Here is a 24503-nt window from a genome sequence, read left to right as displayed (position 1 = left end):
ACATAGTTAGTGAGGCTGAAAAAAGACACAAGTCCATCCAGTTCAACCTATGTGTGTGTGTTTGCTTTTAACCGTACATTGTATACCCCTGTATGTTGTGGTCTTTAAGGTGTCCATCCAATAGTTTTTTGAAACTATCAATGCTCCCCGCTGATACGACTGCTTGCGGAAGAGAATTCCACATCCTTACCGCTCTTACAGTGAAGAACCCCTTACGCACTTTAAGGTTAAACCGCCTTTCCTCTAGTTTTAGTGAGTGGCCACGTGTCTTATTGTATTCCCTTACTCTAAATAGTTTGTTCCTTATGCTAGGGTCGCCAGTACAGTATTTGTACATTGATATCATATCCCCCCTCAAGCGTCTCTTCTCCAGAGAGAATAGGTTCAGTGCATGTAGTCTTTCCTCATAGCCGATGTCCTCCATTCCCCTAATTATTTTTGTTGCCCTTCTCTGGACTTTCTCCAGTTCCAGCACATCCTTCCTGAGGACCGGTGCCCAGAACTGGACAGCATACTCCAGATGTGGCCGGACCAGAGTCTTGTAGAGTGGAAGAATAATCTCTTTATTTCTGGAGTGAATCCCCTTTTTTATACAACCCAGTATTCTGTTGGCTTTGCTTGCAGCGGCTTGGCATTGCATGCCACTTCCAAGCCTGTTGTCTACCAGTACCCCCAGGTCCCTTTCCATCCTAGACTCACCCAGAGGTTCCCCCCCTAGTGAGTAGCTTGCTTTCTGGTTTCTGGCCCCCAAGTGCATTACTTTACATTTTTCTACATTAAATCTCATCTGCCATGTAGTTGCCCACCCCGTTATTTTGTTCAGGTCTGCTTGCAAGATTTCCACATCCTGCATAGAAGATATTGGCATGCCTAATTTAGTATCATCTGCAAATACTGAGATTGTACTAGATATCCCCTCCTCTAGATCATTTATGAATAAATTAAACAGGATTGGTCCCAGGACAGAACCCTGGGGGACCCCACTTTCCACACCCGCCCAATCCGAGTACTCCCCATTAATCACCACCCTCTGTACTCTCCCCTGGAGCCAGTTCTCTATCCAGGTACTCACCTTATGGTCCATACCTACCTTCCTTAGTTTGTACAGTAAGCGTTTGTGGGGAACGGTGTCAAAGGCCTTTGCAAAGTCCAGATACACCACATCCACAGGCTTACCTTTATCTAAGTGGCAGCTCACTTCATCGTAGAAGGTTAATAGATTGGTTTGGCATGAACGATTTTTCATGAATCCATGCTGATTACTACTTATAATACCGTTTTCATTACTAAAGTCTTGTATGTGGTCCCTTATCATCCCCTCCAAAATTTTGCAGACTACAGATGTTAGGCTGACCGGCCTATAGTTACCCGGGATATATCTCGGCCCCTTTTTAAATATTGGTACCACGTTGGCTTTTTTCCAATCAGCTGGCACCATACCCGTCTGTAAACTATCCTTAAAGATCAAGAATAATGGTCTGGCAATCACCTGACTGAGCTCATTTAGAACCCTTGGGTGCAAGCCATCCGGTCCCGGGGATTTATTTATGTTAAGTTTCTCTAGTTTAGCTCTAAGTCTATCCTCTGTTAGCCATGGCGGCACTTCCTGAGGTGTATTATTTAGTTCGGCCTTACAAGCGGGGTTCGTGTAGCCCCCCGATTCCTTTGTGAAGACTGAAGAAAAGAAATTATTTAACACTTCCGCCTTTTCTCTGTCCTCAGTGGCCATTTTTCCTTTATCATCTTTTATGGGGCCAATGTGTTCTGGCCTCGCTTTCTTACTGTTTATATACTTAAAGAATTTCTTGGGGTTCTTTTTACTCTCCTCCGCTATATGTCTCTCGTGTTCTATTTTAGCCGCCCTGATTTCATCTTTACATTTCTTATTACACTCTTTGTAATGCTTAAATGCTGCCAATGACCCCTCAGTCTTGTATTTTTTGAAGGCCTTTTCTTTAGCTCTAATATACATTTTTATGTTGGAGTTTAGCCACCCAGGGTTTAGTTTTGCTCTTTTAAATTTATTTCCCTGTGGAATGCACTGGTCCACCCCCTTGTTAAGTATGCTCTTGAAGCACTCCCATTTTTCCTCCGTGTTCTTTGTTCCCAGGGTTCTATCCCAATTGATATTTTCTAGCAGCGAGCGCAGTTTAGGGAAATTGGCTCTTTTGAAATTCAGTGTCCTTATATTACCCTTGTGTTTCCTATTACTGTAATTAATACTGAAACCAATTGACCTATGGTCACTGTTCCCTAAGTTGTCCCGTATTTCTATATCCGTGAGCAGGTCTGTATTGTTGGTAATCAGTAGGTCAAGTACCGCATTGTTTCTTGTCGGTGCATTCACCATCTGACCCATGAAATTGTCCTGCAAAACATTTAGGAACTGCCGAGCCTTGGCTGAATGCGCGGTTCCTTCTGCCCAGTCTATATCAGGATAATTAAAGTCCCCCATTATAATGACATTTCCCATCCTTGCTGCCAATCCTATCTGTAACATGAGGTCCACCTCACCCTCCTCCCTCTGGTTTGGGGGCCTATAGCATACGCCCAATATTACCTTCCCCACCGTGCCTTTCCTTTGAAGCTCTACCCATAGGGATTCTGCTTCGTCCATAGCTCCATTATTAATATCATCCCTCATATTTACCTGTATACTGTTCTTAATATACAAACATACCCCTCCCCCTTTTTTACCCTCTCTATCTCTGCGATAAAGGGAATACCCCTGAATGGACGCCATCCAGTCATGAGAGCTGTCAAACCAAGTCTCAGTTATCCCGACAAAATCTAAGTCCTCCTCAAACATCAGCAGCTCCAGCTCTCCCATCTTGTTGGCCAGGCTTCTGGCATTGGTATATAAGCCTCGTAATTTTGATGTTTTTAGGCTGCTCTCTTGATTTTTCCCCGTACCCACCCTGGGTATAGGGGCTCCGAACACCCTACCGCTAATGCCCCCATTTCTGCCCTCTGAAACTTGCTTTCCACTGGCTAATTCTACATCTGTACCCTCCCCCCCATTCCCTAGTTTAAAAGCCCCTCTAACTTTTTGGCCATCCTCTCACCCAGTACGGCTGCACCCACCCCATTTAGGTGCAATCCGTCCCTACCAAAGAGCCGGTGACCGACTGAGAAGTCGGCCCAGTTCTCCAGGAACCCGAAACCCTCCTTACTACACCAGCTCCTCAGCCACTCGTTAACTTCCCTAATCTCCCGCTGCCTCTCTGGTGTGGCTCGAGGTACCGGTAGTATTTCGGAAAATACTACCTTGGAGGTCCTAGTCCTCAACTTAGCGCCTAAGTCCCTGAAATCGTTTAGGACTCTCCGTCTTCCTCTGCCTATGTCATTGGTACCCACGTGTACCATGACAGCTGGGTCTTCCCCAGCCCCACCCAATAATCTGTTCACCCGATCCGCGATGTGCCGAACCCGAGCGCCCGGCAAACAACAGACTGTTCGGCGCACACGGTCTTTGTCACAGATTACACTGTCTGCCCTTCTAATAATTGAGTCCCCTACCACCAGCACCTGTCTTTCCTTTCCCTTTCTCCCGGCCTCACTGGAGGAGTTCGTCCCCTGGCAGCTAGGGGCGTCGCTCTGCTCCAGCAATGCTGGTCCCTGACTGGTTTCCCCAACATCACACAACGGGGCGTATCTATTGGGGTGCTCCAGCCCAGGATCAGCCTCCTTGCCTTGTCCCCTTCTACCCCTCCTAACTGTCACCCCACTGCTCTGCTCTGATGCCTGCACCTCCGATACTCCGCCCACCTCTGTGCAGGCCCCTGTCTGCACCTGATTGGTACAATCCTGGCTCTCCTCCGGTATGGACATTCGTCTCAGTGTTGCCAGCTGCTTCCCTAGATTCAGGACCTGAGCTTCCAGGGAAGCAACGTGCTCACATTTTGCGCATTTGTATTCGCCCTCTATCGCATGACCGAGGAACGCATACATATCACAAGATGTACACCGAGTCGCATCCCCACACCCGCCGGGCATTGTACCTACTATCTAATCTAATGGGGATTCAGCGATTTAAGTCTATCCTATGTGGCTATTTCCTGGCTTCCTAACGCTACCTTCTCACCCTCTGGTATTCCGCTCCACTCACTTGACACCGGTCAGTCACCCAACACTCACAATCTCACAGCCCGGTCAGACGCACAACGCTGAGTCGCACAGCCCGGTCAGACGCACAACACTAAGTCGCACAGCCCGGTCAGACGCACAACACTAAGTCGCACAGCCCGGTCAGACGCACAACATTCAGTCGCACAGACCGGTCAGACGCACAACACTGAGTCGCACAGCCCGGTCAGACGCACAAAATTTGATTTGAGGGTGCTGCCTGTTCCGTACTCCTCCTACTCCTCATCCTGCCTTTAGGGGTACAAAAAATAGTAATTGGGGCTTAGTCTGGTTGTGTACGTGTGAGATACATACACTTTTTTTGATAATATTTTCTATTCCGCTATTCAATAAAAACCTTTGGGTATAAACAATTAAATTGCGGGATAGTCTGTGTTGGTACGTGTGAGATACACCTTTCCAATTTTTGGGGTTCATCTCATACTTCTGAAGATTTGAGGGTGCTGCCTGTTCCGTACTCCTCCTACTCCTCATCCTGCCTTTAGGGGTACAAAAAATAGTAATTGGGGCCTAGTCTGGTTGTGTGCGTGTGAGATACATACACTTTTTTTGATAATATTTTCTATTCCGCTATTCAATAAAAACCTTTGGGTATAAACAATTAAATTGCGGGATAGTCTGTGTTGGTACGTGTGAGATACACCTTTCCAATTTTTGGGGTTCATCTCATACTTCTGAAGATTTGAGGGTGCTGCCTGTTCCGTACTCCTCCTACTCCTCATCCTGCCTTTAGGGGTACAAAAAGTAGTAATTGGGGCCTAGTCTGGTTGTGTACGTGTGAGATACATACACTTTTTTTGATCATATTTTCTATTCCGCTATTCAATAAAAACCTTTGGGTATAAACAATTAAATTGCGGGATAGTCTGTGTTTGTACGTGTGAGATACACCTTTCCAATTTTTGACGTTCATCTCATACTTCTGAAGATTTGAGGGTGCTGCCTGTTCCGTACTCCTCCTACTCCTCATCCTGCCTTTAGGGGTACAAAAAATAGTAATTCGGGCCTAGTCTGGTTGTGTACTTGTGAGATACATACAATTTTTTTGATAATATTTTCTATTCCGCTATTCAATAAAAACCTTTGGGTATAAACAATTAAATTGCGGGATAGTCTGTGTTGGTACGTGTGAGATACACCTATACAATTTTTGGGGTTCATCTCATACTTCTGAAGATTTGAGGGTGCTGCCTGTTCCGTACTCCTCCTACTCCTCATCCTGCCTTTAGGGGTACAAAAAATACTAATTAGGGCCTAGTCTGGTTGTGTACGTGTGAGATACATACACTTTTTTTGATAATATTTTCTATTCCGCTATTCAATAAAAACCTTTGGGTATAAACAATTAAATTGCGGGATAGTCTGTGTTGGTACGTGTGAGATACACCTTTCCAATTTTTGGGGTTCATCTCATACTTCTGAAGATTTGAGGGTGCTGCCTGTTCCGTACTCCTTCTACTCCTCATCTTGCCTTTAGGGGTACAAAAAGTAGTAATTGGGGCCTAGTCTGGTTGTGTACGTGTGAGATACATACACTTTTTTTGATAATATTTTCTATTCCGCTATTCAATAAAAACCTTTGGGTATAAACAATTAAATCTTGGGATAGTCTGTGTTGGTACGTGTGAGATACACCTTTCCAATTTTTGGGGTTCATCTCATACTTCTGAAGATTTGAGGGTGCTGCCTGTTCCGTACTCCTCCTACTCCTCATCCTGCCTTTAGGGGTACAAAAAATAGTAATTGGGGCCTAGTCTGGTTGTGTACGTGTGAGATACATACACTTTTTTGATAATATTTTCTATTCCGCTATTCAATAAAAACCTTTGGGTATAAACAATTAAATTGCGGGATAGTCTGTGTTGGTACGTGTGAGATACACCTTTCTAATTTTTGGGGTTCATCTCATACCTCTGAAGATTTGAGGGTGCTGCCTGTTCTGTACTCCTCCTACTCCTCATCCTGCCTTTAGGGGTACAAAAAATAGTAATTGGGGCCTAGTCTGGTTGTGTACATGTGAGATACATACACTTTTTTTGATAATATTTTCTATTCCGCTATTCAATAAAAACTTTTGGGTATTAACAATTAAATTGCGGGATAGTCTGTGTTGGTACGTGTGAGATACACCTTTCCAATTTTTGGGGTTCATCTCATACTTCTGAAGATTTGAGGGTGCTGCCTGTTCCGTACTCCTCCTACTCCTCATCCTGTCTTTAGGGGTACAAAAAATACTAATTTGGGACTAGTCTGGTTGTGTACGTGTGAGATACATACACTTTTTTTGATAATATTTTCTATTCCGCTATTCAATAAAAACCTTTGGGTATAAACAATTAAATTGCGGGATAGTCTGTGTTGGTACGTGTGAGATACACCTTTCCAATTTTTGGGGTTCATCTCATACTTCTGAAGATTTGAGGGTGCTGCCTGTTCCGTACTCCTCCTACTCCTCATCCTGCCTTTAGGGGTACAAAAAGTAGTAATTGGGGCCTAGTCTGGTTGTGTACGTGTGAGATACATACACTTTTTTTGATCATATTTTCTATTCCGCTATTCAATAAAAACCTTTGGGTATAAACAATTAAATTGCGGGATAGTCTGTGTTTGTACGTGTGAGATACACCTTTCCAATTTTTGACGTTCATCTCATACTTCTGAAGATTTGAGGGTGCTGCCTGTTCCGTACTCCTCCTACTCCTCATCTTGCCTTTAGGGGTACAAAAAATAGTAATTCGGGCCTAGTCTGGTTGTGTACGTGTGAGATACATACAATTTTTTTGATAATATTTTCTATTCCGCTATTCAATAAAAACCTTTGGGTATAAACAATTAAATTGCGGGATAGTCTGTGTTGGTACGTGTGAGATACACCTTTCCAATTTTTGGGGTTCATCTCATACTTCTGAAGATTTGAGGGTGCTGCCTGTTCCGTACTCCTTCTACTCCTCATCTTGCCTTTAGGGGTACAAAAAGTAGTAATTGGGGCCTAGTCTGGTTGTGTACGTGTGAGATACATACACTTTTTTTGATCATATTTTCTATTCCGCTATTCAATAAAAACCTTTGGGTATAAACAATTAAATTGCGGGATAGTCTGTGTTTGTACGTGTGAGATACACCTTTCCAATTTTTGACGTTCATCTCATACTTCTGAAGATTTGAGGGTGCTGCCTGTTCCGTACTCCTCCTACTCCTCATCCTGCCTTTAGGGGTACAAAAAATAGTAATTCGGGCCTAGTCTGGTTGTGTACGTGTGAGATACATACAATTTTTTTGATAATATTTTCTATTCCGCTATTCAATTAAAACCTTTGGGTATAAACAATTAAATTGCGGGATAGTCTGTGTTGGTACGTGTGAGATACACCTTTACAATTTTTGGGGTTCATCTCATACTTCTGAAGATTTGAGGGTGCTGCCTGTTCCGTACTCCTCCTACTCCTCATCCTGCCTTTAGGGGTACAAAAAATACTAATTAGGGCCTAGTCTGGTTGTGTACGTGTGAGATACATACATTTTTTTTGATAATATTTTCTATTCCGCTATTCAATAAAAACCTTTGGGTATAAACAATTAAATTGCGGGATAGTCTGTGTTGGTACGTGTGAGATACACCTTTCCAATTTTTGGGGTTCATCTCATACTTCTGAAGATTTGAGGGTGCTGCCTGTTCCGTACTCCTTCTACTCCTCATCTTGCCTTTAGGGGTACAAAAAGTAGTAATTGGGGCCTAGTCTGGTTGTGTACGTGTGAGATACATACACTTTTTTTGATCATATTTTCTATTCCGCTATTCAATAAAAACCTTTGGGTATAAACAATTAAATTGCGGGATAGTCTGTGTTTGTACGTGTGAGATACACCTTTCCAATTTTTGACGTTCATCTCATACTTCTGAAGATTTGAGGGTGCTGCCTGTTCCGTACTCCTCCTACTCCTCATCCTGCCTTTAGGGGTACAAAAAATAGTAATTCGGGCCTAGTCTGGTTGTGTACGTGTGAGATACATACAATTTTTTTGATAATATTTTCTATTCCGCTATTCAATTAAAACCTTTGGGTATAAACAATTAAATTGCGGGATAGTCTGTGTTGGTACGTGTGAGATACACCTTTACAATTTTTGGGGTTCATCTCATACTTCTGAAGATTTGAGGGTGCTGCCTGTTCCGTACTCCTCCTACTCCTCATCCTGCCTTTAGGGGTACAAAAAATACTAATTAGGGCCTAGTCTGGTTGTGTACGTGTGAGATACATACATTTTTTTTGATAATATTTTCTATTCCGCTATTCAATAAAAACCTTTGGGTATAAACAATTAAATTGCGGGATAGTCTGTGTTGGTACGTGTGAGATACACCTTTCCAATTTTTGGGGTTCATCTCATACTTCTGAAGATTTGAGGGTGCTGCCTGTTCCGTACTCCTTCTACTCCTCATCTTGCCTTTAGGGGTACAAAAAGTAGTAATTGGGGCCTAGTCTGGTTGTGTACGTGTGAGATACATACACTTTTTTTGATTATATTTTCTATTCCGCTATTCAATAAAAACCTTTGGGTATAAACAATTAAATCTTGGGATAGTCTGTGTTGGTACGTGTGAGATACACCTTTCCAATTTTTGGGGTTCATCTCATACTTCTGAAGATTTGAGGGTGCTGCCTGTTCCGTACTCCTCCTACTCCTCATCCTGCCTTTAGGGGTACAAAAAATAGTAATTGGGGCCTAGTCTGGTTGTGTACGTGTGAGATACATACACTTTTTTTGATAATATTTTCTATTCCGCTATTCAATACAAACCTTTGGGTATAAACAATTAAATTGCGGGATAGTCTGTGTTGGTACGTGTGAGATACACCTTTCTAATTTTTGGGGTTCATCTCATACCTCTGAAGATTTGAGGGTGCTGCCTGTTCTGTACTCCTCCTACTCCTCATCCTGCCTTTAGGGGTACAAAAAATAGTAATTGGGGCCTAGTCTGGTTGTGTACATGTGAGATACATACACTTTTTTTGATAATATTTTCTATTCCGCTATTCAATAAAAACTTTTGGGTATTAACAATTAAATTGCGGGATAGTCTGTGTTGGTACGTGTGAGATACACCTTTCCAATTTTTGGGGTTCATCTCATACTTCTGAAGATTTGAGGGTGCTGCCTGTTCCGTACTCCTCCTACTCCTCATCCTGTCTTTAGGGGTACAAAAAATACTAATTTGGGACTAGTCTGGTTGTGTACGTGTGAGATACATACACTTTTTTTGATAATATTTTCTATTCCGCTATTCAATAAAAACCTTTGGGTATAAACAATTAAATTGCGGGATAGTCTGTGTTGGTACGTGTGAGATACACCTTTCCAATTTTTGGGGTTCATCTCATACTTCTGAAGATTTGAGGGTGCTGCCTGTTCCGTACTCCTCCTACTCCTCATCCTGCCTTTAGGGGTACAAAAAGTAGTAATTGGGGCCTAGTCTGGTTGTGTACGTGTGAGATACATACACTTTTTTTCATCATATTTTCTATTCCGCTATTCAATAAAAACCTTTGGGTATAAACAATTAAATTGCGGGATAGTCTGTGTTTGTACGTGTGAGATACACCTTTCCAATTTTTGACGTTCATCTCATACTTCTGAAGATTTGAGGGTGCTGCCTGTTCCGTACTCCTCCTACTCCTCATCTTGCCTTTAGGGGTACAAAAAATAGTAATTCGGGCCTAGTCTGGTTGTGTACGTGTGAGATACATACAATTTTTTTGATAATATTTTCTATTCCGCTATTCAATAAAAACCTTTGGGTATAAACAATTAAATTGCGGGATAGTCTGTGTTGGTACGTGTGAGATACACCTTTCCAATTTTTGGGGTTCATCTCATACTTCTGAAGATTTGAGGGTGCTGCCTGTTCCGTACTCCTTCTACTCCTCATCTTGCCTTTAGGGGTACAAAAAGTAGTAATTGGGGCCTAGTCTGGTTGTGTACGTGTGAGATACATACACTTTTTTTGATCATATTTTCTATTCCGCTATTCAATAAAAACCTTTGGGTATAAACAATTAAATTGCGGGATAGTCTGTGTTTGTACGTGTGAGATACACCTTTCCAATTTTTGACGTTCATCTCATACTTCTGAAGATTTGAGGGTGCTGCCTGTTCCGTACTCCTCCTACTCCTCATCCTGCCTTTAGGGGTACAAAAAATAGTAATTCGGGCCTAGTCTGGTTGTGTACGTGTGAGATACATACAATTTTTTTGATAATATTTTCTATTCCGCTATTCAATAAAAACCTTTGGGTATAAACAATTAAATTGCGGGATAGTCTGTGTTGGTACGTGTGAGATACACCTTTACAATTTTTGGGGTTCATCTCATACTTCTGAAGATTTGAGGGTGCTGCCTGTTCCGTACTCCTCCTACTCCTCATCCTGCCTTTAGGGGTACAAAAAATACTAATTAGGGCCTAGTCTGGTTGTGTACGTGTGAGATACATACACTTTTTTTGATAATATTTTCTATTCCGCTATTCAATAAAAACCTTTGGGTATAAACAATTAAATTGCGGGATAGTCTGTGTTGGTAAGTGTGAGATACACCTTTCCAATTTTTGGGGTTCATCTCATACTTCTGAAGATTTGAGGGTGCTGCCTGTTCCGTACTCCTTCTACTCCTCATCTTGCCTTTAGGGGTACAAAAAGTAGTAATTGGGGCCTAGTCTGGTTGTGTACGTGTGAGATACATACACTTTTTTTGATAATATTTTCTATTCCGCTATTCAATAAAAACCTTTGGGTATAAACAATTAAATTGCGGGATAGTCTGTGTTGGTACGTGTGAGATACACCTTTACAATTTTTGGGGTTCATCTCATACTTCTGAAGATTTGAGGGTGCTGCCTGTTCCGTACTCCTCCTACTCCTCATCCTGCCTTTAGGGGTACAAAAAATACTAATTAGGGCCTAGTCTGGTTGTGTACGTGTGAGATACATACACTTTTTTTGATAATATTTTCTATTCCGCTATTCAATAAAAACCTTTGGGTATAAACAATTAAATTGCGGGATAGTCTGTGTTGGTACGTGTGAGATACACCTTTCCAATTTTTGGGGTTCATCTCATACTTCTGAAGATTTGAGGGTGCTGCCTGTTCCGTACTCCTTCTACTCCTCATCTTGCCTTTAGGGGTACAAAAAGTAGTAATTGGGGCCTAGTCTGGTTGTGTACGTGTGAGATACATACACTTTTTTTGATCATATTTTCTATTCCGCTATTCAATAAAAACCTTTGGGTATAAACAATTAAATTGCGGGATAGTCTGTGTTTGTACGTGTGAGATACACCTTTCCAATTTTTGACGTTCATCTCATACTTCTGAAGATTTGAGGGTGCTGCCTGTTCCGTACTCCTCCTACTCCTCATCCTGCCTTTAGGGGTACAAAAAATAGTAATTCGGGCCTAGTCTGGTTGTGTACGTGTGAGATACATACAATTTTTTTGATAATATTTTCTATTCCGCTATTCAATAAAAACCTTTGGGTATAAACAATTAAATTGCGGGATAGTCTGTGTTGGTACGTGTGAGATACACCTTTACAATTTTTGGGGTTCATCTCATACTTCTGAAGATTTGAGGGTGCTGCCTGTTCCGTACTCCTCCTACTCCTCATCCTGCCTTTAGGGGTACAAAAAATACTAATTAGGGCCTAGTCTGGTTGTGTACGTGTGAGATACATACACTTTTTTTGATAATATTTTCTATTCCGCTATTCAATAAAAACCTTTGGGTATAAACAATTAAATTGCGGGATAGTCTGTGTTGGTACGTGTGAGATACACCTTTCCAATTTTTGGGGTTCATCTCATACTTCTGAAGATTTGAGGGTGCTGCCTGTTCCGTACTCCTTCTACTCCTCATCTTGCCTTTAGGGGTACAAAAAGTAGTAATTGGGGCCTAGTCTGGTTGTGTACGTGTGAGATACATACACTTTTTTTGATAATATTTTCTATTCCGCTATTCAATAAAAACCTTTGGGTATAAACAATTAAATTGCGGGATAGTCTGTGTTGGTACGTGTGAGATACACCTTTCTAATTTTTGGGGTTCATCTCATACCTCTGAAGATTTGAGGGTGCTGCCTGTTCTGTACTCCTCCTACTCCTCATCCTGCCTTTAGGGGTACGAAAAATAGTAATTGGGGCCTAGTCTGGTTGTGTACGTGTGAGATACATACACTTTTTTTGATAATATTTTCTATTCCGCTATTCAATAAAAACTTTTGGGTATTAACAATTAAATTGCGGGATAGTCTGTGTTGGTACGTGTGAGATACACCTTTCCAATTTTTGGGGTTCATCTCATACTTCTGAAGATTTGAGGGTGCTGCCTGTTCCGTACACCTCCTACTCCTCATCCTGCCTTTAGGGGTACAAAAAGTAGTAATTGGGGCCTAGTCTGGTTGTGTACGTGTGAGATACATACACTTTTTTTGATCATATTTTCTATTCCGCTATTCAATAAAAACCTTTGGGTATAAACAATTAAATTGCGGGATAGTCTGTGTTTGTACGTGTGAGATACACCTTTCCAATTTTTGACGTTCATCTCATACTTCTGAAGATTTGAGGGTGCTGCCTGTTCCGTACTCCTCCTACTCCTCATCTTGCCTTTAGGGGTACAAAAAATAGTAATTCGGGCCTAGTCTGGTTGTGTACGTGTGAGATACATACAATTTTTTTGATAATATTTTCTATTCCGCTATTCAATAAAAACCTTTGGGTATAAACAATTAAATTGCGGGATAGTCTGTGTTGGTACGTGTGAGATACACCTTTACAATTTTTGGGGTTCATCTCATACTTCTGAAGATTTGAGGGTGCTGCCTGTTCCGTACTCCTCCTACTCCTCATCCTGCCTTTAGGGGTACAAAAAATACTAATTAGGGCCTAGTCTGGTTGTGTACGTGTGAGATACATACACTTTTTTTGATAATATTTTCTATTCAGCTATTCAATAAAAACCTTTGGGTATAAACAATTAAATTGCGGGATAGTCTGTGTTGGTACGTGTGAGATACACCTTTCCAATTTTTGGGGTTCATCTCATACTTCTGAAGATTTGAGGGTGCTGCCTGTTCCGTACTCCTTCTACTCCTCATCTTGCCTTTAGGGGTACAAAAAGTAGTAATTGGGGCCTAGTCTGGTTGTGTACGTGTGAGATACATACACTTTTTTTGATCATATTTTCTATTCCGCTATTCAATAAAAACCTTTGGGTATAAACAATTAAATTGCGGGATAGTCTGTGTTTGTACGTGTGAGATACACCTTTCCAATTTTTGACGTTCATCTCATACTTCTGAAGATTTGAGGGTGCTGCCTGTTCCGTACTCCTCCTACTCCTCATCTTGCCTTTAGGGGTACAAAAAATAGTAATTCGGGCCTAGTCTGGTTGTGTACGTGTGAGATACATACAATTTTTTTGATAATATTTTCTATTCCGCTATTCAATAAAAACCTTTGGGTATAAACAATTAAATTGCGGGATAGTCTGTGTTGGTACGTGTGAGATACACCTTTACAATTTTTGGGGTTCATCTCATACTTCTGAAGATTTGAGGGTGCTGCCTGTTCCGTACTCCTCCTACTCCTCATCCTGCCTTTAGGGGTACAAAAAATACTAATTAGGGCCTAGTCTGGTTGTGTACGTGTGAGATACATACACTTTTTTTGATAATATTTTCTATTCAGCTATTCAATAAAAACCTTTGGGTATAAACAATTAAATTGCGGGATAGTCTGTGTTGGTACGTGTGAGATACACCTTTCCAATTTTTGGGGTTCATCTCATACTTCTGAAGATTTGAGGGTGCTGCCTGTTCCGTACTCCTTCTACTCCTCATCTTGCCTTTAGGGGTACAAAAAGTAGTAATTGGGGCCTAGTCTGGTTGTGTACGTGTGAGATACATACACTTTTTTTGATAATATTTTCTATTCCGCTATTCAATAAAAACCTTTGGGTATAAACAATTAAATCGTGGGATAGTCTGTGTTGGTACGTGTGAGATACACCTTTCCAATTTTTGGGGTTCATCTCATACTTCTGAAGATTTGAGGGTGCTGCCTGTTCCGTACTCCTCCTACTCCTCATCCTGCCTTTAGGGGTACAAAAAATAGTATTTGGTGCCTAGTCTGGTTGTGTACATGTGAGATAAATACACTTTTTTTGATAATATTTTCTATTCCGCTATTCAATAAAAACTTTCGGGTATTAACAATTAAATTGCGGGATAGTCTGTGTTGGTACGTGTGAGATACACCTTTCCAATTTTTGGGGTTCATCTCATACTTCTGAAGATTTGAGGGTGCTGCCTGTTCCGTACTCCTTCTACTCCTCATCTTGCCTTTAGGGGTACAAAAAGTAGTAATTGGGGCCTAGTCTGCTTGTGTACGTGTGAGACACATACACTTTTTTTGATAATATTTTCTATTCCGCTATTCAATAAAAACCTTTGGGTATAAACAATTAAATCGTGGGATAGTCTGTGTTGGTACGTGTGAGATACACCTTTCCAATTTTTGGGGTTCATCTCATACTTCTGAAGATTTGAGGGTGCTGCCTGTTCCGTACTCCTCCTACTCCTCATCCTGCCTTTAGGGGTACAAAAAATAGTAATTTGGGCTTAGTCTGGTTGTGTACGTGTGAGATACATACACTTTTTTTGATAATATTTTCTATTCCGCTATTCAATAAAAACCTTTGGGTATAAACAATTAAATTGCGGGATAGTCTGTGTTGGTACGTGTGAGATACACCTTTCCAATTTTTGGGGTTCATCTCATACTTCTGAAGATTTGAGGGTGCTGCCTGTTCCGTACTCCTCCTACTCCTCATCCTGCCTTTAGGGGTACAAAAAATAGTATTTGGGGCCTAGTCTGGTTGTGTACATGTGAGATAAATACACTTTTTTTGATAATATTTTCTATTCCGCTATTCAATAAAAACTTTTGGGTATTAACAATTAAATTGCGGGATAGTCTGTGTTGGTACGTGTGAGATACACCTTTCCAATTTTTGGGGTTCATCTCATACTTCTGAAGATTTGAGGGTGCTGCCTGTTCCGTACTCCTCCTACTCCTCATCCTGCCTTTAGGGGTACAAAAAGTAGTAATTGGGGCCTAGTCTGGTTGTGTACGTGTGAGATACATACACTTTTTTTGATCATATTTTCTATTCCGCTATTCAATAAAAACCTTTGGGTATAAACAATTAAATTGCGGGATAGTCTGTGTTTGTACGTGTGAGATACACCTTTCCAATTTTTGACGTTCATCTCATACTTCTGAAGATTTGAGGGTGCTGCCTGTTCCGTACTCCTCCTACTCCTCATCCTGCCTTTAGGGGTACAAAAAATAGTAATTCGGGCCTAGTCTGGTTGTGTACGTGTGAGATACATACAATTTTTTTGATAATATTTTCTATTCCGCTATTCAATAAAAACCTTTGGGTATAAACAATTAAATTGCGGGATAGTCTGTGTTGGTACGTGTGAGATACACCTTTTCAATTTTTGGGGTTCATCTCATACTTCTGAAGATTTGAGGGTGCTGCCTGTTCCGTACTCCTCCTACTCCTCATCCTGCCTTTAGGGGTACAAAAAATACTAATTAGGGCCTAGTCTGATTGTGTACGTGTGAGATACATACACTTTTTTTGATAATATTTTCTATTCCGCTATTCAATAAAAACCTTTGGGTATAAACAATTAAATTGCGGGATAGTCTGTGTTGGTACGTGTGAGATACACCTTTCCAATTTTTGGGGTTCATCTCAAACTTCTGAAGATTTGAGGGTGCTGCCTGTTCCGTACTCCTTCTACTCCTCATCTTGCCTTTAGGGGTACAAAAAGTAGTAATTGGGGCCTAGTCTGGTTGTGTACGTGTGAGATACATACACTTTTTTTGATAATATTTTCTATTCCGCTATTCAATAAAAACCTTTGGGTATAAACAATTAAATCTTGGGATAGTCTGTGTTGGTACGTGTGAGATACACCTTTCCAATTTTTGGGGTTCATCTCATACTTCTGAAGATTTGAGGGTGCTGCCTGTTCCGTACTCCTCCTACTCCTCATCCTGCCTTTAGGGGTACAAAAAATAGTAATTGGGTCCTAGTCTGGTTGTGTACGTGTGAGATACATACACTTTTTTTGATAATATTTTCTATTCCGCTATTCAATAAAAACCTTTGGGTATAAACAATTAAATTGCGGGATAGTCTGTGTTGGTACGTGTGAGATACACCTTTCTAATTTTTGGGGTTCATCTCATACCTCTGAAGATTTGAGGGTGCTGCCTGTTCTGTACTCCTCCTACTCCTCATCCTGCCTTTAGGGGTACAAAAAATAGTAATTGGGGCCTAGTCTGGTTGTGTACATGTGAGATACATACACTTTTTTTGATAATATTTTCTATTCCGCTATTCAATAAAAACTTTTGGGTATTAACAATTAAATTGCGGGATAGTCTGTGTTGGTACGTGTGAGATACACCTTTCCAATTTTTGGGGTTCATCTCATACTTCTGAAGATTTGAGGGTGCTGCCTGTTCCGTACTCCTCCTACTCCTCATCCTGTCTTTAGGGGTACAAAAAATACTAATTTGGGACTAGTCTGGTTGTGTACGTGTGAGATACATACACTTTTTTTGATAATATTTTCTATTCCGCTATTCAATAAAAACCTTTGGGTATAAACAATTAAATTGCGGGATAGTCTGTGTTGGTACGTGTGAGATACACCTTTCCAATTTTTGGGGTTCATCTCATACTTCTGAAGATTTGAGGGTGCTGCCTGTTCCGTACTCCTCCTACTCCTCATCCTGCCTTTAGGGGTACAAAAAGTAGTAATTGGGGCCTAGTCTGGTTGTGTACGTGTGAGATACATACACTTTTTTTGATCATATTTTCTATTCCGCTATTCAATAAAAACCTTTGGGTATAAACAATTAAATTGCGGGATAGTCTGTGTTTGTACGTGTGAGATACACCTTTCCAATTTTTGACGTTCATCTCATACTTCTGAAGATTTGAGGGTGCTGCCTGTTCCGTACTCCTTCTACTCCTCATCTTGCCTTTAGGGGTACAAAAAGTAGTAATTGGGGCCTAGTCTGGTTGTGTACGTGAGAGATACATACAATTTTTTTGATAATATTTTCTATTCCGCTATTCAATAAAAACCTTTGGGTATAAACAATTAAATCGTGGGATAGTCTGTGTTGGTACGTGTGAGATACACCTTTCCAATTTTTGGGGTTCATCTCATACTTCTGAAGATTTGAGGGTGCTGCCTGTTCCGTACTCCTCCTACTCCTCATCCTGCCTTTAGGGGTACAAAAAATAGTAATTGGGGCCTAGTCTGGTTGTGTACGTTTGAGATACATACACTTTTTTTGATAATATTTTCTATTCCGCTATTCAATAAAAACCTTTGGGTATAAACAATTAAATTGCGGGATAGTCTGTGTTGGTACGTGTGAGATACACCTTTCCAATTTTTGGGGTTCATCTCATACTTCTGAAGATTTGAGGGTGCTGCCTGTTCCGTACTCCTCCTACTCCTCATCCTGCCTTTAGGGGTACAAAAAATAGTAATTGGGGCCTAGTCTGGTTGTGTACATGTGAGATACATACACTTTTTTTGATAATATTTTCTATTCCGCTATTCAATAAAAACCTTTGGGTATAAACAATTAAATTGCGGGATAGTATGTGTTGGTACGTGTGAGATACACCTTTCCAATTTTTGGGGTTCATCTCATACTTCTGAAGATTTGAGGGTGCTGCCTGTTCCGTACTCCTCCTACTCCTCATCCTGCCTTTAGGGGTACAAAAAATAGTATTTGGGGCCTAGTCTGGTTGTGTACATGTGAGATAAATACACTTTTTTTGATAATATTTTCTATTCCGCTATTCAATAAAAACTTTTGGGTATTAACAATTAAATTGCGGGATAGTCTGTGTTGGTACGTGTGAGATACACCTTTCCAATTTTTGACGTTCATCTCATACTTCTGAAGATTTGAGGGTGCTGCCTGTTCCGTACTCCTCCTACTCCTCATCCTGCCTTTAGGGGTACAAAAAATAGTAATTCGGGCCTAGTCTGGTTGTGTACGTGTGAGATACATACAATTTTTTTGATAATATTTTCTATTCCGCTATTCAATAAAAACCTTTGGGTATAAACAATTAAATTGCGGGATAGTCTGTGTTGGTACGTGTGAGATACACCTTTACAATTTTTGGGGTTCATCTCATACTTCTGAAGATTTGAGGGTGCTGCCTGTTCCGTACTCCTCCTACTCCTCATCCTGCCTTTAGGGGTACAAAAAATACTAATTAGGGCCTAGTCTGGTTGTGTACGTGTGAGATACATACACTTTTTTTGATAATATTTTCTATTCCGCTATTCAATAAAAACCTTTGGGTATAAACAATTAAATTGCGGGATAGTCTGTGTTGGTACGTGTGAGATACACCTTTCCAATTTTTGGGGTTCATCTCATACTTCTGAAGATTTGAGGGTGCTGCCTGTTCCGTACTCCTTCTACTCCTCATCTTGCCTTTAGGGGTACAAAAAGTAGTAATTGGGGCCTAGTCTGGTTGTGTACGTGTGAGATACATACACTTTTTTTGATCATATTTTCTAATCCGCTATTCAATAAAAACCTTTGGGTATAAACAATTAAATCGTGGGATAGTCTGTGTTGGTACGTGTGAGATACACCTTTCCAATTTTTGGGGTTCATCTCATACTTCTGAAGATTTGAGGGTGCTGCCTGTTCCGTACTCCTACTCCTCATCCTGCCTTTAGGGGTACAAAAAATAGTAATTGGGGCCTAGTCTGGTTGTGTACGTGTGAGATACATACACTTTTTTTGATAATATTTTCTATTCCGCTATTCAATAAAAACCTTTGGGTATAAACAATTAAATTGCGGGATAGTCTGTGTTGGTATGTGTTAGGCTCGGTTCACACTATTGCGATGCGGGAAGGCTGCGAATTCGCAGCCTGTTCCCGCATCGCACACGCACCCCCGGCAGTTCACACTGCCATATGCGATCCGCTGGGGGTGTCAATGTAATCTTAACGACACCCCCAGTATGATCGCATATCGCAGTGCGATCGTGCAGTTCGCACAGGATCGGATCGCACAAGTGTGAACCGCTGTGCGATCCGATCCTGATGCGGCAGCAAAAATGCCTCCTGTGCGTCTTTGCTGCGGGTGCGGTGCGAATTTAGCCATACAAACTGTATGGCTAAACTCGCACCGCACAGCTGATCGCATGTCATGTCGGAGCAGTGCACTCCGACATGACATGCGAACCCGGCACACGCAGAAGTGTGAACCGGGTCTGAGATACACCTTTCCAATTTTTGGGGTTCATCTCATACTTCTGAAGATTTGAGGGTGCTGCCTGTTCCGTACTCCTCCTACTCCTCATCCTGCCTTTAGGGGTACAAAAAATAGTAATTGGGGCCTAGTCTGGTTGTGTACGTGTGAGATACATACACTTTTTTTGATAATATTTTCTATTCCGCTATTCAATAAAAACCTTTGGGTATAAACAATTAAATTGAGGGATAGTCTGTGTTGGTACATGTGAGATACACCTTTCTAATTTTTGGGGTTCATCTCATACCTCTGAAGATTTGAGGGTGCTGCCTGTTCCGTACTCCTCCTACTCCTCATCCTGCCTTTAGGGGTACAAAAAATAGTAATTGGGGCCTAGTCTGGTTGTGTACGTGTGAGATACATACACTTTTTTTGATAATATTTTCTATTCCGCTATTCAATAAAAACCTTTGGGTATAAACAATTAAATTGCGGGATAGTCTGTGTTGGTACGTGTGAGATACACCTTTCCAATTTTTGGGGTTCATCTCATACTTCTGAAGATTTGAGGGTGCTGCCTGTTCCGTACTCCTTCTACTCCTCATCTTGCCTTTAGGGGTACAAAAAGTAGTAATTGGGGCCTAGTCTGGTTGTGTACGTGTGAGATACATACACTTTTTTTGATCATATTTTCTAATCCGCTATTCAATAAAAACCTTTGGGTATAAACAATTAAATCGTGGGATAGTCTGTGTTGGTACGTGTGAGATACACCTTTCCAATTTTTGGGGTTCATCTCATACTTCTGAAGATTTGAGGGTGCTGCCTGTTCCGTACTCCTACTCCTCATCCTGCCTTTAGGGGTACAAAAAATAGTAATTGGGGCCTAGTCTGGTTGTGTACGTGTGAGATACATACACTTTTTTTGATAATATTTTCTATTCCGCTATTCAATAAAAACCTTTGGGTATAAACAATTAAATTGCGGGATAGTCTGTGTTGGTATGTGTTAGGCTCGGTTCACACTATTGCGATGCGGGAAGGCTGCGAATTCGCAGCCTGTTCCCGCATCGCACACGCACCCCGGCAGTTCACACTGCCATATGCGATCCGCTGGGGGTGTCAATGTAATCTTAACGACACCCCCAGTATGATCGCATATCGCAGTGCGATCGTGCAGTTCGCACAGGATCGGATCGCACAAGTGTGAACCGCTGTGCGATCCGATCCTGATGCGGCAGCAAAAATGCCTCCTGTGCGTCTTTGCTGCGGGTGCGGTGCGAATTTAGCCATACAAACTGTATGGCTAAACTCGCACCGCACAGCTGATCGCATGTCATGTCGGAGCAGTGCGCTCCGACATGACATGCGAACCCGGCACACGCAGAAGTGTGAACCGGGTCTGAGATACACCTTTCCAATTTTTGGGGTTCATCTCATACTTCTGAAGATTTGAGGGTGCTGCCTGTTCCGTACTCCTCCTACTCCTCATCCTGCCTTTAGGGGTACAAAAAATAGTAATTGGGGCCTAGTCTGGTTGTGTACGTGTGAGATACATACACTTTTTTTGATAATATTTTCTATTCCGCTATTCAATAAAAACCTTTGGGTATAAACAATTAAATTGAGGGATAGTCTGTGTTGGTACATGTGAGATACACCTTTCTAATTTTTGGGGTTCATCTCATACCTCTGAAGATTTGAGGGTGCTGCCTGTTCCGTACTCCTCCTACTCCTCATCCTGTCTTTAGGGGTACAAAAAATACTAATTTGGGACTAGTCTGGTTGTGTACGTGTGAGATACATACACTTTTTTTGATAATATTTTCTATTCCGCTATTCAATAAAAACCTTTGGGTATAAACAATTAAATTGCGGGATAGTCTGTGTTGGTACGTGTGAGATACACCTTTCTAATTTTTGGGGTTCATCTCATACCTCTGAAGATTTGAGGGTGCTGCCTGTTCCGTACTCCTCCTACTCCTCATCCTGCCTTTAGGGGTACAAAAAATAGTAATTGGGGCCTAGTCTGGTTGTGTACGTGTGAGATACATACACTTTTTTTGATAATATTTTCTATTCCGCTATTCAATAAAAACCTTTGGGTATAAACAATTAAATTGCGGGATAGTCTGTGTTGGTACGTGTGAGATACACCTTTCCAATTTTTGGGGTTCATCTCATACTTCTGAAGATTTGAGGGTGCTGCCTGTTCCGTACTCCTCCTACTCCTCATCCTGCCTTTAGGGGTACAAAAAATACTAATTGGGGCCTAGTCTGGTTGTGTACGTGTGAGATACATACACTTTTTTTGATAATATTTTCTATTCCGCTATTCAATAAAAACCTTTGGGTATAAACAATTAAATTGCGGGATAGTCTGTGTTGGTACGTGTGAGATACACCTTTCCAATTTTTGGGGTTCATCTCATACTTCTGAAGATTTGAGGGTGCTGCCTGCTCCGTACTCCTCCTACTCCTCATTTTGCCTTTTGGGGTACAACAAGTAGTAATTGGGGCCTAGTCTGGTTGTGTACGTGTGAGATACATACACTTTTTTTGATAATATTTTCTATTCCGCTATTCAATAAAAACCTTTGGGTATAAACAATTAAATTGCGGGATAGTCTGTGTTGGTACGTGTGAGATACACCTTTCCAATTTTTGGGGTTCATCTCATACTTCTGAAGATTTGAGGGTGCTGCCTGTTCCGTACTCCTTCTACTCCTCATCTTGCCTTTAGGGGTACAAAAAGTAGTAATTGGGGCCTAGTCTGGTTGTGTACGTGTGAGATACATACACTTTTTTTGATAATATTTTCTATTCCGCTATTCAATAAAAACCTTTGGGTATAAACAATTAAATTGCGGGATAGTCTGTGTTGGTACGTGTGAGATACACCTTTCTAATTTTTGGGGTTCATCTCATACCTCTGAAGATTTGAGGGTGCTGCCTGTTCTGTACTCCTCCTACTCCTCATCCTGCCTTTAGGGGTACGAAAAATAGTAATTGGGGCCTAGTCTGGTTGTGTACGTGTGAGATACATACACTTTTTTTGATAATATTTTCTATTCCGCTATTCAATAAAAACTTTTGGGTATTAACAATTAAATTGCGGGATAGTCTGTGTTGGTACGTGTGAGATACACCTTTCCAATTTTTGGGGTTCATCTCATACTTCTGAAGATTTGAGGGTGCTGCCTGTTCCGTACACCTCCTACTCCTCATCCTGCCTTTAGGGGTACAAAAAGTAGTAATTGGGGCCTAGTCTGGTTGTGTACGTGTGAGATACATACACTTTTTTTGATCATATTTTCTATTCCGCTATTCAATAAAAACCTTTGGGTATAAACAATTAAATTGCGGGATAGTCTGTGTTTGTACGTGTGAGATACACCTTTCCAATTTTTGACGTTCATCTCATACTTCTGAAGATTTGAGGGTGCTGCCTGTTCCGTACTCCTCCTACTCCTCATCTTGCCTTTAGGGGTACAAAAAATAGTAATTCGGGCCTAGTCTGGTTGTGTACGTGTGAGATACATACAATTTTTTTGATAATATTTTCTATTCCGCTATTCAATAAAAACCTTTGGGTATAAACAATTAAATTGCGGGATAGTCTGTGTTGGTACGTGTGAGATACACCTTTACAATTTTTGGGGTTCATCTCATACTTCTGAAGATTTGAGGGTGCTGCCTGTTCCGTACTCCTCCTACTCCTCATCCTGCCTTTAGGGGTACAAAAAATACTAATTAGGGCCTAGTCTGGTTGTGTACGTGTGAGATACATACACTTTTTTTGATAATATTTTCTATTCAGCTATTCAATAAAAACCTTTGGGTATAAACAATTAAATTGCGGGATAGTCTGTGTTGGTACGTGTGAGATACACCTTTCCAATTTTTGGGGTTCATCTCATACTTCTGAAGATTTGAGGGTGCTGCCTGTTCCGTACTCCTTCTACTCCTCATCTTGCCTTTAGGGGTACAAAAAGTAGTAATTGGGGCCTAGTCTGGTTGTGTACGTGTGAGATACATACACTTTTTTTGATAATATTTTCTATTCCGCTATTCAATAAAAACCTTTGGGTATAAACAATTAAATCGTGGGATAGTCTGTGTTGGTACGTGTGAGATACACCTTTCCAATTTTTGGGGTTCATCTCATACTTCTGAAGATTTGAGGGTGCTGCCTGTTCCGTACTCCTCCTACTCCTCATCCTGCCTTTAGGGGTACAAAAAATAGTAATTGGGGCCTAGTCTGGTTGTGTACGTGTGAGATACATACACTTTTTTTGATAATATTTTCTATTCCGCTATTCAATAAAAACCTTTGGGTATAAACAATTAAATTGCGGGATAGTATGTGTTGGTACGTGTGAGATACACCTTTCCAATTTTTGGGGTTCATCTCATACTTCTGAAGATTTGAGGGTGCTGCCTGTTCCGTACTCCTCCTACTCCTCATCCTGCCTTTAGGGGTACAAAAAATAGTATTTGGTGCCTAGTCTGGTTGTGTACATGTGAGATAAATACACTTTTTTTGATAATATTTTCTATTCCGCTATTCAATAAAAACTTTCGGGTATTAACAATTAAATTGCGGGATAGTCTGTGTTGGTACGTGTGAGATACACCTTTCCAATTTTTGGGGTTCATCTCATACTTCTGAAGATTTGAGGGTGCTGCCTGTTCCGTACTCCTTCTACTCCTCATCTTGCCTTTAGGGGTACAAAAAGTAGTAATTGGGGCCTAGTCTGCTTGTGTACGTGTGAGACACATACACTTTTTTTGATAATATTTTCTATTCCGCTATTCAATAAAAACCTTTGGGTATAAACAATTAAATCGTGGGATAGTCTGTGTTGGTACGTGTGAGATACACCTTTCCAATTTTTGGGGTTCATCTCATACTTCTGAAGATTTGAGGGTGCTGCCTGTTCCGTACTCCTCCTACTCCTCATCCTGC

This window comes from Pelophylax lessonae (genome assembly GCF_965119305.1).
Source record: "Pelophylax lessonae genome assembly, chromosome: 6".
Classification (NCBI taxonomy): Eukaryota; Metazoa; Chordata; class Amphibia; order Anura; family Ranidae; genus Pelophylax; species Pelophylax lessonae.
The sequence above is the reverse complement of the archived record's forward strand: the minus strand, read 5'-3'. Positions refer to the sequence as shown.